This window comes from Protopterus annectens, chromosome 2.part1 (genome assembly GCF_019279795.1).
Source record: "Protopterus annectens isolate FY-2018-M chromosome 2.part1, PAN1.0, whole genome shotgun sequence".
Classification (NCBI taxonomy): domain Eukaryota; kingdom Metazoa; phylum Chordata; order Ceratodontiformes; family Protopteridae; genus Protopterus; species Protopterus annectens.
The window spans coordinates 1,333,606,179-1,333,624,859 of NC_056729.1; the positions used below are offsets into that span (position 1 = coordinate 1,333,606,179).

Below are 18,681 nucleotides of genomic sequence, written 5' to 3' on the forward strand. Positions count from 1 at the left end.
GCGCTTATATCTCCAAATTGGAAGCCATGCACTCTCCAGCCAAGACCGGAATAGCTGGTCAAGAGGAGAAGGTCAACACCTACACCACACCACATGAAACACATAGCCCTCCAGAACACCCACCATCACAGCCCTCACATAAAAACACAAACCACACACCCACCTTCACAGAGGCTCTCAATAGAAATCTATCCAAACAGCAAAAACCTCCAAGGTAGAAAGGCACTTGACCACCACAACACAGCACAAACCACAAAAAACATAGCTCACCTACACAGTGCACCCCTCAACCTAAGCTTCTGAGGCAAAACAGCTTGCCCAATACAATAACCACAGGTGACTCAACAGTGAGGCACAGTGATGTCCCACTCATTAGGTTTCTGGTGTCATTCAAAGGGGATCCCCTACTCTTCTCTGTTTTCACCAACAATCTAGCCTCTGCCACCACACATGGCACACTCATACAATACGCAGATGACTCAACCATCATCTGCTCAGCCCACTCCCTTCCCGAACTCCAAAAAGTCACACAGGATGCCTTTTCCTCTGTTGAAACTTGGTTATCCGATGCCCAATTAATGTTCAACCCAAACAAAGCTAAATTACTAATCTTCCAACCCACCAAACTTACCCAAAACCTCTCTCACTTTAACATCACAGCAAAAGACACCACCACTTATCCATCCTACACAACACACCAAATTGCTAGGAGTGGAAATAGACAATAAACTGAACTTTGACACTCATATATCCATGACCATAAAAAAAAAAAGTCCACAAAAAACTATGAACATTATACAGAAATCAGAAACTACTTACCAAAGCAGCAAAGATTTCAGTAGCAAATTCTCACCTTATCTCCACCCTACTTTATGCCTCTCCAATATATACAAACCTAAGACAATGTGATCTAAATAAGCTTGAAACCTGCTACAACAAAATTGTCAAATTCATCACAGGGGCATCCTACCGTAGTCACCACTGTCTCTCACTGGCAGAACTGGGCTGGCTAGAGCTCCCTCACCTCCTTCAATGGTACCAACTCGCACTCGTACACAAACTAGTAAACCATTCACTAAAAGTACCATCCCTTCAGAACCTACTCCAAACCTATCTTACCATCAGACCACTAAGATCCAGCAACAAAAACCTCCTACAGGTCACAAAAGCTAATAACTCTGCTGGAGAAGCATTATTCTCCTGCACTATAGCCAAATTATGGAACTCCTTCCCACCCTCAATTACCTCTGTAACATCTTGCACCCACTTCAAATCTTTACTAAAAGCGCACCTACAAACTTGCAGAATATGCCCTTGCAACTCCCCCCTCAAAGAGCACCCACTACCTCTCTCTGCACCCCACTAACTACCTTGATAATAGCAAGCGCGTTTGCTCTTTAACCTAACTGCTTACTATACAATAAGAACTTCTTATTGCAACAATTGATAATGTCTGTTATGTACCTCACAAACAACTTGTTTCAGTTGTCTACTGATGAATTATGTTCAACATCTATAACTATGTTCAACATCTGTCACTATGGTTTAAACTTCTATTCATGTTCTACAGCCGTTTTACAACTTTGTTTTAATCTTATATTATACTCTACAGCTGTAGCAATGTCTATAATTTTGATGGCCTGCGTCTGTCACCCCTGGGTTTCCGGGTACTAGCTAAGGCTCTTGCCACCACTATAATGCCTTTTTTAGGCGGTGTTCCAAAGAACAAATTATCACTGTAACAGCTATAAATAAATGCAATTTGAGGGTCATGCTGCTCAATGCTAGAAGTCTAAATCTCAAGATGCACGCACTCAAAGCACTCCTCAAAATGGAGAACATTGACATTTGTGTGTAACGGAGACCTGGTTTAAAGCAGCAAAAATTACCCCTGCGGTACCAGGCTATAACTCATTCCACACCTTTCGGCCCCAGAACATGGATCAAAGCTCCAAAGGCGGTGGTGTCTCCATATTCATAAAGGATATGCACACATGCAGACTAGTAGCCCAGTATAATACATCTGAGATATTCCAGGTACAACTAACATTGGGTAAGATGGCGATTCAAGTCGTACCCTGCTATAGGTCCCCAACCATGTCCCAAGACTCTCACTCCACATTCCTAAGCACCCTGTAAACTATTAAGATCCAACCCAACACTCTCATACTAGGTGACTTCAACTACCCCTCCATCAACTGGGAAAACTACTCATGCACCAATGCACTGGCCCAACGCTTCCTGGAATTCATCAATTCCAATGCCCTCGACCAGCTCATTCTTACTCCCACTAGAGGAAGCAACATCCTTGACCTGGTTATTACTAACATGGCCAACTGTTGCTCTACATCAATAGTCAATTCCTCCCTGGTTAGATCAGACCATAAACTAATCACCATGGAAATCCACATCTCACCCACACCCCCCGCTAAGATATCCACCACGAAAAACTTCCAAAGCTGCCTTTGGACTCCTAAAAACAGAGGTGGCTAACTTCACGGCACCCATGCCAATGGAAAATAGATGCATAACTGCTGAATCACACACCACTGCACTGTACTAACACGTATCTAAATGCATGGAACTAGCCATACCCAACAGAACTAAGACGCTCTCCTCCAAAATAAGAAAGCCAATTTGGTAGTCCCCTGCTATTAAGAAACTCTACAACAGAAGGAAGAAACTGTTGCAGAAAAAGATGAAGTCCCAAGACTGGAAAAATCCCCTTAGCCTCAACAAAAAGTTGAAATCCCTCCTCAAAATCTCCAAAGCCAGCTATGAAGGCAGAATTGTGGAAGTCACTAAAAACAACCACAAAGCCTTCTATAGTTATATCAAGAATCTCCACGGCAATACCAGATTTGCTCTGAGTTACTGCATAATGGTACATCCTATACTGAGCCAACAGATATTGCCAACATACTTGCCGACAGATTCAGTGCCAGCTTTACCCGTCTCCCCCCATAAAGGACCAATCGCAATACCAGAAGAATGCCAGGCACCCAGCATTACTGCAGCACAGGTTAAAGCTGCATTGTCCAAGGCCAAGAATACAACTTCCATGGGACCCAACAATATCCCTGGCTGTGTTCTACATGAATTACAAAGTGAACTGGCACCACATCTGTGCCCTGTTCACTCACAGCCCCACCTCAGACTTTGCCCCTACCAAATGGCAACACTGCTACAGTCAACCCTCTCCATAAAGGGGAAGCGACTACAGACCTTGGACATTATCACCCCGTTAGCCTGATGAGTCTGAGCACATCATCATGGACCTTAATTAACAAGGACATAGGGAATCTCCAAACTCTAGATCCCACGCAGTTTGGTTTTGTGAAAGGTAGATCATGCCTGCTCAACCTTGTTGACTTTTTTGAGTCAGTCACTAGAGCTGTGGATGAAAGTAAGGCAGTTCATACAGCCTACCTTGATCTGGCTAAAGCCTTTGATACCATTCCTTACTCAGGAATTATTGATAAACCCACCAAACTAGGCATCAACCCCTATATCGTTAGGTGGGTTGAGAATTGGCTCAGAGACAGAAACCACAGTGTGAAAGTAGCGAACTCCAAGTCAGACTGCTGACCAGTCATGAGTGGAGTCTCATAGTGATCGGTCCTGGATTCTCTCATGTTTGGTATCTACTTCTCAGAAGTCCATGCCAACACGGAGGGACTCTGGCTGACCAAGTTCACAGATGACTGCAAGCTGGGAGCCATTATTAACTCCCCAAGTGATGCAGACATCCTACAGAAAGGCCTCACTAAGACCAATGACTGGTGTTGAAACCATAGCCTTAAGCTTAATGCCAAAAAATGCATTGTCATCCCCTTTGGGAAAAAAAGAAGTTATGTACTCTCCATAACTTTCCATGTTGGTAGTCCATCTCACCCATCATTTTTACATATGGGTTCGGAGCCGATCCTCAGCTCCGACTCAGCTGATTTACAAGCTTGAAGACTTCCGGTTGGCTCATGGCTAAGTAGGTATCCCATAGTGCACCAGTACAAACCCCAGATCTTGTTTGCTGCTCACTAGAAGAAAAAAACCATAACAGACAAACCAATACTAAAGGGTCTCCAACCAAAGATAACCAAATTATTATTATCTCCAGATCTTCCAGGATGGGGGCAGGAGGGTGGGTTGGTAAAAATGAATGGTGAGATGGACTACCAACATGGAACATTAAGGTGAGTACATAACTTCTTTATGTTGTGCAGTCCAATCTCACCTTCATTTTTACATATGGGACAGCATCCCTAGCGCCTTATTCTTGGGTGTCTCACTGGAAAATACCCCTAAGCACCAGGGAGCCAAAGGATGCTCTACCCCTGGAAGCTAAATCTAATTTGTAATGTGTAATAAAAGTGTGAGGGTTAGCCCATGTAGCTGCTGCACAAATATTATCAAGTGGGACCCTGGCTTGAAAGGCTGCAGAGGTAGACAGTGACCTGGTAGAATGAGCCTTGATCCTGCAGGGTAAAGGTCTGAACTATAGATAAAGGCTATGCAACTGGAAATCCAGTTAGATAGTGTCACTTTAGAAACTGGTAATCCCAATCTGGAGTCAGAAAAGGAAATGAATACTTGATCTGATTTCCTAAATTCCTTGGTCCGCTGTAAATAAAAACATAGTTGTCTATGAACATCCAGCTGATGAAAACTGAAATCAGCTGCATTACAGTGATTAGGGAAGAAAACAGAGTTCTATGGATTGATTTAAGGTAGCAGGGGAACAACCTTTGGGGAAAAAGGAGGGATTAGAACGCTGTGACACCCTGTCCTTGTGAAAGATCAAATAAGGTGGCTTAACAGACAAGTAGCTCCGATACCAGTCTAGCTGATGTAATACCTACCAAAAACAAAGTCTTCCAAGACAAAAATTTCAATGAAGATGAGTGTGAAGGTTCAAATGGGGGAGAAGTCAGTTTGGACAACACAAAATTTAAATCCCAAGGAACCACAGGTTCTTGCAGTGGTGGTCTCAAAAGAGTGATTCCTTTCAAAAAGTTATTGCATAGCTCATGAAACATTAAATTGTTATCTGAAAACCCTAAGTGAAAATGAGAAATCGCCGCCAATTGGACTCAGATAGTGACGGCGGCAGCTCCTTGTTGAAAAAGCTCAGAAAAATTCCAAAATCACAGGGATAGAAACAGTGTAGGATCTACATTCATTTTTGTGCCCAAATAGAAAATCATATCCATTTACTGCCATACAGCTTCCTAGTTGAAGGTTTATGGGAGGACTTAAGAATATGTGATACTGAGGATGATACATCATGAAACCTGACTAGGGATGGAACTGGAGCAGCCACGCTGTCAACCTGAGAGTGTGGTTTGAGGGATGTAGCGAACCTGACATGCGAGTCAACAGATTTGGAGCTGGGTCCAGGATCCAAGGATCGTCCAGGAGAAGAGGCTTGAGAAAAGGGAACCAGACCTGATGAGGCCAGTAAGGAGCAATGAGGATTAACTTGCTTCCCAGCTGACTGGCTTTCTGAATCACTTTGGAAATGAAGGAAAAGCATACAGAGGTCCCATGGGCCAATCGTGAGCCAGAGAGTCTCTGGGTGTCTCCCCCGGAGGGGGAATGAGGGAAAAATAGCTGCTGCATTTGGTATTGACTGGGCTGGCAAAGAGGTCGCAGCAAGGCTGTCTCCATTTGCAGAAAATCTGTTCTGCTGTTTCAGAGACCACTCGTGAGGCAGTTGGATCGCCCGGCTGAGCTTGTCGGCTATCGCTTTGGTCGTCCCTGGAATGTGCGTTGCAACCAGAAAGCGCTGGGAAGAAATCGCCCATTCCCAAACTCGCATGGCCTCTTGACATAGTGGGTAAGATCTGGTACCACCCTGTTTTTTGATATACCAAACTACCGATATGCTGTCTGATTGTATCGCAATAGTCCCGAGAGGAAGAAGGTCTTGAAGTGCTTGCAATGCCAGGAGCACCACCCTCATCTCCAGAACACTGATATGCCGGTGAGCCTCATGTTCTTGTCATGTGCCTTGGACAGCCCTGCTGAGATAATGCCCCCCACCCCACCCGATCTGGGAGCCATCCGTGGTCAGAGTGGCAACGGGTTGGGCATGAACAAAGGGGGCACTCGTGATCAACTGGTTGGGAGCTATCCACCAAAGAAGGTCCTTCTTGCATGATTCCGTCAGCAGGATAGTATGACTCAGCAGGAGATATTGGAAGGACCATTGGGAAGACAGAAGCCACTGGAGAATTCTCATGTGCAACCTGGCTAATAGTACTAATAGAATGGTGGAAGCCATAGTCCCGAGGAGCTCTAAAACCCACTTTGCTTTGACCTTCCGCAACAGAAGAAGACACTGAATTTGAAAAATTAAGTTTTGTGCCCTGTCGGTGGGGAGACGAGCTGTCATGTTCACTGTGTCTACCTCTGTGCCTATAAAAATCACAGATTGAGAGGGCAATAATGCAGATTTATCCCAATTTATAGAGATCCCTAACTGAGCACAAAGTTGAATAGTGGTGTCTCTGTTTTGGAGGAGTAGATCCTGGTGGGGGCAGTCAGCAGCCAGTTGTCCAAATACGGAAACACCTGGAATCCTTGATGTCTCAGGTGAGTTGTCACTACTGCCATGCATTTGGTGAACGCCCTGGGGGCTGTAGTGAGACCAAAGGGCAGAGCATGAAACTGATAATGACTGGCTCCCACCCGGAAGCGTAGATGGCTCCTGGATGCCTTATCAATTTTTACATGGTAGTAGGCGTCGTGGAGATCTAGAGAACACATCCAATAGTCTTTCCCTAACAACGAGAGTATCGACTGCAGAGTTACCATCCAAAACTTGTCCTTCTTCATGGATTCGTTTAACATGCTGAGGTCCAATATTGGCCTCCAATCTCCAGTTCGTTTTGGTACTAAAAAGAACCTGGAGTAAGTTCTGGATCCTATCTGGTCTGTTGGGACAGACTGGATGACACTTTTTAAAAGCAACTTCTTGATCTCCACAGTTGCCTGATCCCTGTGATTGGGTGGGTACATCTGGGATCATCTTGGGAACAAACAGTGGAAGGGAAAAGGGTATGATATAGCCTCTGGTAACAACTCTTTGTACCTACTTGTCGAGTGACATTTATCCAGGCTTCTGTATACAAAGAAATTCGACCCCCGACCGGCCCCAAAAAAACGCAGTTGGGCCTCACATCAGGAGCACTGATAAGGCCATCCCCGAAAGGAATCACAGCCTTGCTGGTATTGTGGATCGACCCTGACTCTAGGGCGATGTCTCCCCTCTGAAGGAGGATTCACCGTGTGTGTCAAGAATGACCCTCTGGGACTTTTTGAACCACATTTTACCGTCCCTTTGACCTTTGGGTATGGTCGAGAGGGAACAGTAAAATGCACTCCCACGGCAGAAAGCGTCTTTCCTTCTTGCTCACACCGAGTGAGTGTGTCCTTCACCTTGGAACCAAACAATGAGGAACCATCAAATGGGGCATTGGTGAAAGTAGACTTGAACAGTTCCACAAAATTACACAAGCGCATCCAGGAGTGACACCTCAGGGCAACTCCTGAAACCGCTGCTCTACTCATTCCATCAGCCGCATAGGAGATAAGCCGCATGGAGGAGTTAACTATAGAATTTAAGGTGGACAACTGAGCAGAGATCTTGTCAGGTACTCCCTCAGTACACGCACCTTGTATACAATCTCCTAACTCCTTGAGGAGATCCCTCTGTAATCTCGTGAAGTGAGTGAGATAGTTCAACGATCGAAGGGGTAAATGCCGCTGAACTAAATATATGCTTCCCAAATCTGTCCATCTGTCGAGAATCCTTATTTGGCGGATGAACAGAGGAAGAAGTCTCCACCAGCTCCTTCTTTGTGGCCACCGCAACCACCATAGCATCTACAGGAATGCCCTTAGACAAAAACTCTTTACCAGGAGGGGCAGACAAAAACTTATTGGGTCTATTGGGGACTGGCTTCATGGCATCAGGAGTATCCCACACCTTTTGAATAACAAGATCCATTAGTTCGTCAAAAGGTGGAGACACCCAAGAGGCCGAAGGTTGAGACCCGAAAGACTTCGGGTACACCAACTCCTCATACAGAAGGGTTGACAGTGGGCCAATCACACCTCTGCTTAAGAATCTCTAAGATGTCCACGAAGGAGACATTATCAGAGGACGACTTGGGGGACCCTTCTTACTCCTCGAGGAAGTTTCCGATGTCAAGGACTCATCCTGGGAGTCAACATGCTTCCTCTTACATAGACTCTTCAGGGAGGCTCCTCGAAAGGGCATTCCGGGGAGGCCTCGGAATAGTGGGGGCCACCAGCCGATGGTTCCTGAGGCTTAGGGTCTCCGCTGTCTCCGAAGAGAGTACAGGCTGAGACCAAAGTGGGTGCTCTCGGGGTAAGAGTGCTGGTACCACTGGTAGGGGCTGGAGAATGAGACAGCACATTAATCATCTCAAATGCTGACCTCTCTGGCTCCAAAGACCTCCCCCCGTGCTGAAGAGACAAAGGTTGACGTCGGAGCCAGAGCCGTAGGCTCTGAGACAGATGCAGGGTCCGAGCTCACCCTGGCTGACGCACCGAGAGGAAAGCTCGGAACCGAAGAAGATCGATCCCAACCCTCCCTGTCGGCACCGACAGCAGCGATTTGGCCCCTGGACACGACGGACAGCACCGAGCGTGTTGGAGCCGAACCCGGCCCCAAAGCAGCGACAAATGAAGCTGAAACCTATAGTACCTCCGGTGGCACCAAACACTTTGGCTCCGAAGGGCCAACATGGCTCTGAGGAGGAATAGCAGACAAGGGCAAAGCTGGATCGAGTGGCTCCGCAGCCGACTGGATCGGAGCCAACAATAATTTTGGTAAGGCAGACAACTTCAGGAGTCTCAACACTACCCTCTCCACATCTTCTTCCGATAGGCTCCTGGAAGATCTGGAAGACATAGTAGGGGATCTTGATCTAGGGGGCACTGGAGACTTTAGTAACACGGAAACCGGTAGGGAATCCACACATCGGCTCTGAGAAGCAGATTCAATTGCTGATTCAATCGGTTCCGAGATTGGCTCTGAAACACTTGGAACCAACTCTGACACCACAATAGTGCTCTCCTTTAGCTCCGAAGGCAGTGGAGTCGAGGAGGCACATTTTGACTGTTTAGAAGGTGGCTCTGAGACACCAGCCGATGCCGGGGAAGGCCTTTTTGAAGACTTAGATTTGCCAGACTTGGAGGAAGCCGAAGAACTGGATAGAACTTCCTCAAAAGAAGGTTTTAGTAGACCCTTGAGTACAAGCTTGTTCTTTCTCTCCTGTAACACCCTAGGAGAGAAAGCATGGCAGAAGCAAGCACGATTCCTGCAGATGGATGGCCCATAAACAGTAGACACAGCTACTGTGGCCATCCATTAAAGACATCTTTTGGTAGCATTTCATGCACTTCTTAAAACCCGAAGGTTTTTGCTCCTTACTCTCTTTAGACATTGCACACACACACACACACACACACACACACACACACACACACACACACACACACACACAGGAAAGGAGGAAGAAGAAGGGGAGAAGACTAGGTCCTCTAACTAAAACGGGCCTAGCCCTACAGATGAAAGTACCACGAGGACTAGGTCCTCTAACTTAAACGGGTCTAGCTCAGTGGGACAGAAACTGGGTCTTCTAATTTAAACAGACCAGAAAACGCACACACACCGAAAACTGTATATAACTCTATGTGGAACAATTAGAAGAAAAAAACCAACGTACTAAAGGAGGAACTTCAACCCTTCGCAAATAACCAGCGGATCCCTGCCAAAAATACTATCTCAGATTAAGGAAACTAAGCTGCCAATAATGGTCTAGAAAGACAACAGAATAACAGGTGCTCCTGTTAACTATCAGCGGAAAACTGCCACAAACTAACAAACTACCTGATAAGAAAAAAAGTGCAATGGCGCCTACAAGAACTCTAAACTGGCACACAGGATACCAAACTAACAACAAGTTTAAGCTAAAAATGCAGCGAAAAGGGCAAACAAAACTACTGCCTAAGATAATATCACCTTACAACACTGTAATAACTGTAATACAAAATTTAAATAGAAGAATTTTAACACTTAGCCAGAGCCAAGAGAAGCACAACCGAACCCGTCGACTCGGCAAATGAGATCTGGGGTTTGTACTGGTGCACTATGGGATGCCTGCTTAGTCACGAGCCAACCAGAAGTCTTCGAGCTTGTAAATCAGCCAAGTCGGAGTAGAGGATTGGCTCTGAACCCATATGTAAAAATGAAGGTGAGATTGGACTACACAACATATTCGGTTCCCACTCACTACCACATTGATGGGAGCCCACTGAACACTGAAGGCATTACATGTGATCTGAGGAAACAGGGTGACAGCAACCTCTCCTTCGAGCACCACATTGCCACTGTGGTCAGAAAGTCCTTCTATGTGGCACATCTCATTACCAAGGGTTTTGCATCCAGGAAGAAAGAGGTCATCGTCTCTCTCTACTCTTCCCTAAGTAGGCTAATCATAGAGTATAATGCCCCATTTGACATGTACCTCACTAGACACCTGCAACAGCTGAAGAGACCACAAAAGTACCTCATGAAGAGGATCCTAGGCCTTAAACACATGTCCTACATGAACAGACTCAAAAACTCCAGCTATTCTGTGTCTCATATCATCTACTAAGAGGCGATCTCTGCTTGACTTACAAAGCCATGTCTGACCCAGCTCTGTTAGAAATGCTACATCTAAAGAAATCCCTCTGCACCACACACTCCAGAGACTTCAACCTCATTTCCACAATCAACAGAACATGCTGGAGGGACAGGTTCATAACCCAGAGACTGCCCATACTTTGGAATAGCCTTTCCATACATGTCAAGCAGAGCACCACACTGGCCCTCTTCAACAAAAATCTTGATGAGTGGATGGGAAAAGTACAGTTTTGTACCTACCATAAATGTAGATGTCCGATAGGTATGCATCTGCAGTCCTAACATATGGGTTGTCCTTCCTCAGGCAGCCCTTCGGTCAGCCGGATTCCAAAGTCTGGGTCTGGCCTCGGCTGATGTCGCACTTCACCCGACATCATAGCTGCTGTTTATTGGGTATAAAGGCATCAGCCGACGCCATTTTCCTCAGTGTTTCTTGCCCCAGATGCCAGGTGCCCTCTAGGAAGGCTAAATTTGGATAAATGCAAATAATACCAAACAGTAGAGAGCAAACAATATAAAAATATATATATACATATATATATATATATATACAAACAAATACACCATAATAGATTCCCCCCCCCGCTAGCTAAAAGAGGGGTAAATACCCTAGGAATACCACAGAGGGGGAAGGAGGGTGGGTAATCCTGACTGCAGATGCATACCTATCGGACATCTACATTTATGGTAGGTACAAAACTGTACTATGTCCTTCAAGGATGCATCTGCAGTCCTAACATATGGGTAGAATACCATAGCAAAACTGGGGGAGGAGGCACTAAGATAAAGATGGTGTAGTTAAGATCCCTTGCAAAACAGCAGTTGCAAAACCTGCTCGGGATCTAGAATATAAGGGAAAATTATAATGCTTGGCAAATGTATGCACGGAGCTCCAAGTAGCAGCTTTTAAAATGTCTTTGGTAGCCACTCCTCGTAGGAAAGCTGTAGTGGTGGCTGTAGCTCTTGTGGAATGAGGTCTGATATTTTCAGGAGTTGTCTTTCCATGAAAAGAGTAGCAAAATCGAATGCAATTTCCTATCCATTTTGAGATTGTCTGTTTTGAAATTGCTTTTCCTTGCATTCCTGTTGCATATGCTACCAGAAGCTGGTCAGTTTTTCTGCTGGTCTTAGTTCTGTCCAGATAGTAGCGTAATTGTCTGTGCACAACCAAGATATGTAGCAGTCTTTCCCCCCTGTTCTGTGGGTTGGGGAAGAATGTAGGTAAATGAATCGCTTGGTTCAATGATACTCTGGAGACCACTTTTGGCATAAAGGTAGGGTTAGTTCTCAGAGTGACTCTGTCCTGATGGAAGATAAGGAAGGGTTGTACTGCCATTAATGCCTGTAACTCAGATACCCTTCTTGCTGAAGTGATTGCTAGCAGGAAAGCAGTTTGCCAAGACAAGAACTGTAATTCTGCTGTTGCTGCTGGTTCAAAAGGGGGAAGTGTTAACTTTTCCAGCACAAAGTTGAGATCCCATGTAGGTACAGGTGGTTTTCTTGGAGGTTTTACATTTTTGATTCCTCTCAAGAACTGCCTGAGTAGAGGATGAGAGAAGACAGGAGGATCCATGTTGTATTCTGCTGAAATTGCTGATGCATGAATCTTAATGGAGGAGTAAGACAGGCCATTGTGGAACAGTTCTGCTAAATATTCCAGGATGTGTGCTATGTTTGCCAATGAGACATTTTCTCCCTTTGCTGCACTCCAAATGAGGTATCTTTTCCACTTGGCTGAATAAGTCTTCCTTGTGGAGGGTCTGCGTGCCTCCAGGATAATGTCCTTAACCCTCTGGGATAAGCCTGGGTTATTTTGTTTTATGCAATATTCCAAGCAGCTAGCTGCAGTGTTTTCAAGTTTGGATGTAGGATCTTGTAGTTGTCCTGTGTTAGAAGTAAGGGACATAGAGGTAGAGGCCATGCGTGTGTCCGAGACATGCTTCTCAGTAGCGGATACCAATGTTGCCTCGGCCAGTCTGGAGCTATCAGGATTACCCTTGGCTGATCCTCTCTGATCTTCAGTAGAACTTTGTACATCAAGGGAAGAGGTGGAAATGCATATGCTGTCAGGTTTTTCCAGCTGAAGGAAAGGGAGTCCACCCTCCAAGCAAGTGGGTGGTATGCTCTTGTGCAGAATTTCTTCAATTGGTGGTTGTGTGGGTAGGCGAACAGGTCTATCTCTGGTAGCCCCCATTTCTTTGTTATGGCTTTGAAGATATCTGGATGCAGCATCCATTCGTGAGCATCCGTGGTAGTTCTGCTTAAGGTGTCTGCTAGAGAATTTTCTTTTCCTGGTACAAATCTGGCCTGAAGTTGAATGTTGAGATTCAGGGCCACATTCCACAGGTCCATTGCCATCCGGCATAGAGGATATGAATGTGCACCTCCCTGTTTGTTGATGTACCACATGACTGTGTTATTGTCGGTCCTTATCAGCAGATGACCCTGTTGAAGGAGTGGTCTGAATGCCTGGATCGCATGTTTCACTGCCAGCATCTCCTTAAGATTTATGTGTAGATTCAGCTGGTCTTGGGTCCATAGGCCTTGAATACACTTGTCCACCATGTGTGCCCCCCATCCTAGGTCTGAGGCGTCCGTGGTGATGGTCTGGCTTGGATGAGGTTTGTGGAAAGGCAAGCCTCTGTTCAACTGACAGGCCTGAGCCCACCACAGGAATTCTTGCTTCAGGCATGGAATTATTGGAATCTGGGCTTCTAGACTGTGCTTGTGTTGAGACCATACATTCCTTAGGTACCATTGTAGCTTTCTCATATGCAGCCTGGCATGTGGAACCAATATTATGCAGGATGCCATGTAGCCCAGGGCTTGCAGGACTTTCCTTGCAGTAAGCCGAGTTTGTGTTGTTAATGTCATGAAGTAGGCTGGTAGTTGCTTTTGTTTTTCTTCTGTGAGAAAAGCCATCTGAGTTGATGTATCCAGTTCTGCACCCAAGAATGTTATCCTTTGGGATGGTACAAGTCTTGACTTTTGCATGTTGACTGTGTATCCCAAGGCTTGCAACAGTTGTATGACATTTTCCAAATCTTTTGTTAATTTTGCCTTGTTGTCCGCTTGTATTAGGCAGTCGTCCAGGTATGGGTAAATTTGAATTCCCTGAAGCCTGCAATGAGCAATTACTGATGCCAGGCATTTCGTGAATACTCTGGGCGCAGTAGATAAGCCAAAAGGCAATGCTGAGAATTGATAATGCTCTGATCCTGCAAGAAATCTGAGGTGTCTTCTGCAATCTGGTCGTATAGGGACATGCAGGTATGCCTCCTTGAGATCTAGAGTCACCAGCCAAGACTCCTTGCCCAGCATGGGAAGAAGCTGCTGGAGGGTCATCATTTTGAATTTTGGAACACTGAGGTATGTGTTCAGTGCGGACAAGTCTAGAATAAGTCTCCATTGATTTTCTTTTCTTGGTACAAGGAAAAGCCTGGAGTAAAATCCTTGGCCTTGTTCCATAGGTGGTACCTCTTCTATAGCTCTCATCTTTAGTAAGTTGTTGATTTGTCTTAGAGCGTCTGTTTTTTGGCTTGGTGGTAGGTTTGGCATTCCTCTCCTTTTTGGTAGAGTGTGGAAGTGAAACCTGTAGCCCTTGTCTATTGTTTGTAAAGTCCATTTGTCTCCTGTAATGTAATGCCAGTTGTCGGAAAATAAAGCTAGCTTTCCGCCCAACGGTGCTTCCAGTTGTTCCCTGGTAGGCGGAACTAGAGCCAAGTCATTGTGTCTGCCCTGTGGAAGTGGTTGTAGTTGAATCTGTGGCAGTACTTCTCTGGTTGGTAGGTTGCCACTGACGTCCCCTGTAGGCACCCCTAGATTGACCTCTGCCTCTGGGGTGTCTATTTCTGCCTCTCTGTGCTCTGGAGTTGTCTGGAAAGGACCAATTCTTCGAAGGCCAATTTCTGCTAAACCTCGGAGGTTGGACCTGTAAGAAATCCTTGACTGTTTGGACAGATTTTGCTTTTTCTTCCACCTTCTTTAGAACCTCCTGTGCAGGGGAGCCAAACAAACTTTGTTTCTCCATGGGAGCATCTAGGAGTTTTGACTTAACATGGTCTGGTAAGGATTGTTCTTTTAACCAGGCATGCCTTCGAATCACTGTTCCAGTCATAGCTGATCTGAAGGAAGCCTCCAGTGTATCATAGCTACATTTTAAGAAATGGTTACTGACCTGCTGAGAGTTATGTACCAAATCCTGAAGGGACTTGCGGTCTAAAGGTTCAGGAGAAGACAGTTTTTTATTTAGCTGGTCTAACAAAAATTCCTGGTACTGAATCATGTGAAATTGACAGTTCAAGGCCCTGGCCGAAAGAGTAGCAGAAGTATAAACCTTTTTACCCCATCTCTCTAATGCTCTAGATTCCCTTTCAGAGGGAAGAGGGTTTTTGGCAGAGGCAGCTGCCACACCTTTAGGGCCCTGTGAAATGGTTTCAGGGTCTGCAACAGGAGCCTTATACAAATGGTAATGTGTGTCCGGGACCCTGTAATATCTGTCTGGCTTGGCAGGGGCCGAAGGAAGAGAATCAGGGGCAGTACAGGCATCATTATATGCATCATCAACAACTGTTAGTACTGGCGGAATGGCTAAAGGCCTATGCTGTGGTAAGTGTAAAAAGGTCCTTAGCCTTTTCCTTGAATCTGAAAAATCCTGGCCCTGCCATTGGAAGTGTTCCCTCATAGCATGCAAGGTTTCCCCAAAGGAAAATTCTTCAGGAAGAGAAGCAGAAGGAATGGAGTCTTCTGCATCAGAATCCTCATAAGGAGAATATGGGCCTTCGTGAGGGTCTGTAATGTCTGAGTAATCCGAGGAATAATCTGTAGAGACAGGTTCCGGGGGTTCAGTCCTAGGCCTCTTGTCTGGAGGCTGAGAGGCCCTGTCTGGGTGAGGTTGGGATCCCCTGATCAAAGAAATGAGATCCTCAGCCAGGCTGAGTATTTGGGAACTAGAGGTAGGCCTATGTGAAGGAGTTTTAGCAGGTAAGGCCTTAGAAGATTTAGCTGCTTTAGCCCTGGCAAACACCTTGATAGACATAGAAGCAGGGGGTCTAGCAGCCCCACGTGCAGGGGTAGATATGTCTAAAGGAATAGTGTCTGACAAATCCTGGGTGCCTGCTTCTGTAGCAGTAAATTCAGTAGCAGATTCAGCCATGCTCTGTGAGGCCTTGGCTATTGGAGGCATGTTTTCGGCCGAAGGAAGAACCGGAGGCTCGGTTTCAGCCGAAACCGAGACACTCACGGTCGGCCTAACCGTGGTTTCAGCCGAAACCGCGGGCCACGAGTGTCGGTCCTTTTCCTTGCGCTTTTTAGCTAAATGAGTAATCGGAGTCTCCGACGGCATTTTGTATGCAAAAGCGGGACCAAAAAACTCCTCTGCAAACTCCGACCGACGTCTAAGTGTCCGTCGGTTGAAGGAAGCACAGGCTAGACAAGCTGATACGTCGTGGTCTGGGCCTAAACAAGGAAGGCAGTAAGAGTGGAAATCCTTATGAGGTATTTGTTTCCCACAAGTTAAACAATTATTTACTTTGTCTGACATCGGCTGAGGCAAGAAAGAGTCCCCAACGGGGTACTTAGCTTTTTAGAAGTCTTCGGTAGTAGAAATCTCTGGATCTGACCGACCGGCACTTGCAAACAGCTTCTGCTTCGGGCACCACGCGGCAAGAAAGACTGAGGAAAATGGCGTCGGCTGATGCCTTTATACCCAATAAACAGCAGCTATGACGTCGGGTGAAGTGCGACATCAGCCGAGGCCAGACCCAGACTTTGGAATCCGGCCGACCGAAGGGCTGCCTGAGGCCGGACAACCCATATGTTAGGACTGCAGATGCATCCTTGAAGGACATCAGAAAGTTAACCCCGGGGATCACTCCAGTGGCTCTACTTGATAGAGGTACTGGGAACTAATGTCTGGTGGCACAATGCTAGGGCACTTCTATGGGCTAGGCTTGTAAAGGCTCCAGGGCCATTCACCTAGTATGCACCTATGAACCTATGTCTACGTCAGGGTTTTTCACCTGTACTAAAGAAGGGGAACACTGGCGGCACTTTTTCTCCAAAAGTAGAGGTTGTCCAGATTATTTTTATAACTACTCAACAATCTTCACGTCTCCATTTATTAGCAAGGTTCTTTAGAAAGAGGTACATATGCAGTTAGATTGTTACCTCAGGAAACGTAATGGTCTCTTGTCTCTTTTGGTCCACATTCATTCTTGTTACCTTGTCTAGCTATACAGCCAGTTTATTAACCTCAAAATGACAACTAGATCATTATTCCTAAAATGTTGCTTTTCAATGCACTTCTGCAATTACACAATTCCAATTCATGTTATTAATGTTTGTTTACAAGGTTAGCCCCACTAGGCTTCTGGCCCAGTTTCAGGGGGGGGGGGGGGGGGGCTCAAGGTAGTTTTATTAAATTTCTATCTAGGAAATCACCCTGTTCTTCACATGTAAATTTAATATATACAATGGTCTCTACCCTCTCAACAGTAGTTACCCCTCACCAAAAATACACACCAGGGACATCAATACATTTTTCATAAATTACAATATAGTCTGTCATCCACACCAACCTTAGCCATGTGGAAAGACTGTTCCACCTATGCTACAAGCCATATAACTCTCACAAGCCATCACCAGTCTTCTATTCCTCCCCAACCCTACCTCACTCACAACTTTCTTTGCCACATAGATTTAAAAAGCACAACCCCTTCCTTACCTATATCATGGATACCCTTTTTATTATCCCTTGTGGTTCATAGTTAGGTACTAGGCTATCGGCCCAAGGGCCTACGTAAGCCTAGCCAGCAAGGTTCCATAGCTTACGCCACCCAAGAAAGTTATTTTCCTGTGCCACTGTCCAACAGACACACAGAGTGCTAATGAAGAACTTTGCTTGACATAGACAGGTAGCTTGTTCCAGAGTATAGGAAGTCTCTGGGACAGGAATCTATCCCTCCAGCATGTCCTGTTTATTGTGGTGACAAGGCTTAGGTCCCTAGAGCATGTAGCTTGGACGGATTGGGATTTCTTTAGGTGTAGCATGTCCAACAACTCTGGGTTTGACATAGCTTTATATGTTAGGCACAGATCACCTCAGAGTAGGCGATATGCTATGGAGTAAAGCTGGAGTTTTTTGAGGCGGTCAGTGTACGGCATTTGTTTGAGGCCAGTAATCCTCTGTGAGGTACTTCTGTGGCCTTTCCAACTGCTGCAGATGTCTTGTGAGGTACATTCCAAAAGGGGCGTTGTACTCTATAATGGGTCTAATGAGTGACGAGTAGAGGGGAACAATGACCTCTTTTTTCCTGGATGAGAACCCTTTTATGATGAGGTGTGCAATGTAGAAGGACTTCCTGACTATTGTGGCAATGTGACTATCAGAGGAGAGACTACTGTCCACCTGGGTCCCAAGGTCTCTTATCACGCATTCAGTGTTACATAAATTTCTGCCTATGTGGTAGTTCATGGGTACAGAGTTTTTACCAAAGGGGATGACACTGCACTTTTTGGCATTGAGCTTGAGGCCATGGCTCTGACACCAGGCATTTGTCTCAGTGAGGCCCTTCTCTAGGATGCCAAAGCACAGTCCCTGCACATAAGGCAACTGCCAGGTCTCAAAAAGCATTTCAAAAAACAACATAGACCAGCAGACAATGGTGCCCCTTAAAAAAGATGTATTTTAATACTAAATAATGCCAAAAGGCACATAGAGAAGGCAAAAGGCGTACAGTACAAAAATCCAAACCGGTTTCGGCTTGTAAATTAAGCCTTCATCAGTGAAGATACAAGGATGTGTAGGATGTCCGCATCATTAGGGGACTTGACTGTGGCTCCTAGTTTGCAGTCATCTGCGAACTTAGTTAGCCAGAGGCCTTCTGTGTTAGCCTGTACTTCAGAAAAGTAGCTACCAAACAGGAGAGGTCCCAGGACAGAACCCTGTGGTACTCCACTTG

At 45.7% G+C, this 18,681-nt stretch overlaps 1 protein-coding gene across 1 annotated transcript in view; it reads right to left on the reverse strand.

Moving 5' to 3' along the window:
• The window catches only part of H6PD (hexose-6-phosphate dehydrogenase/glucose 1-dehydrogenase), a 604,336-nt gene that overhangs the window by 323,424 nt on the left and 262,231 nt on the right, over nucleotides 1–18,681 (reverse strand). The window lies entirely within an intron of this gene.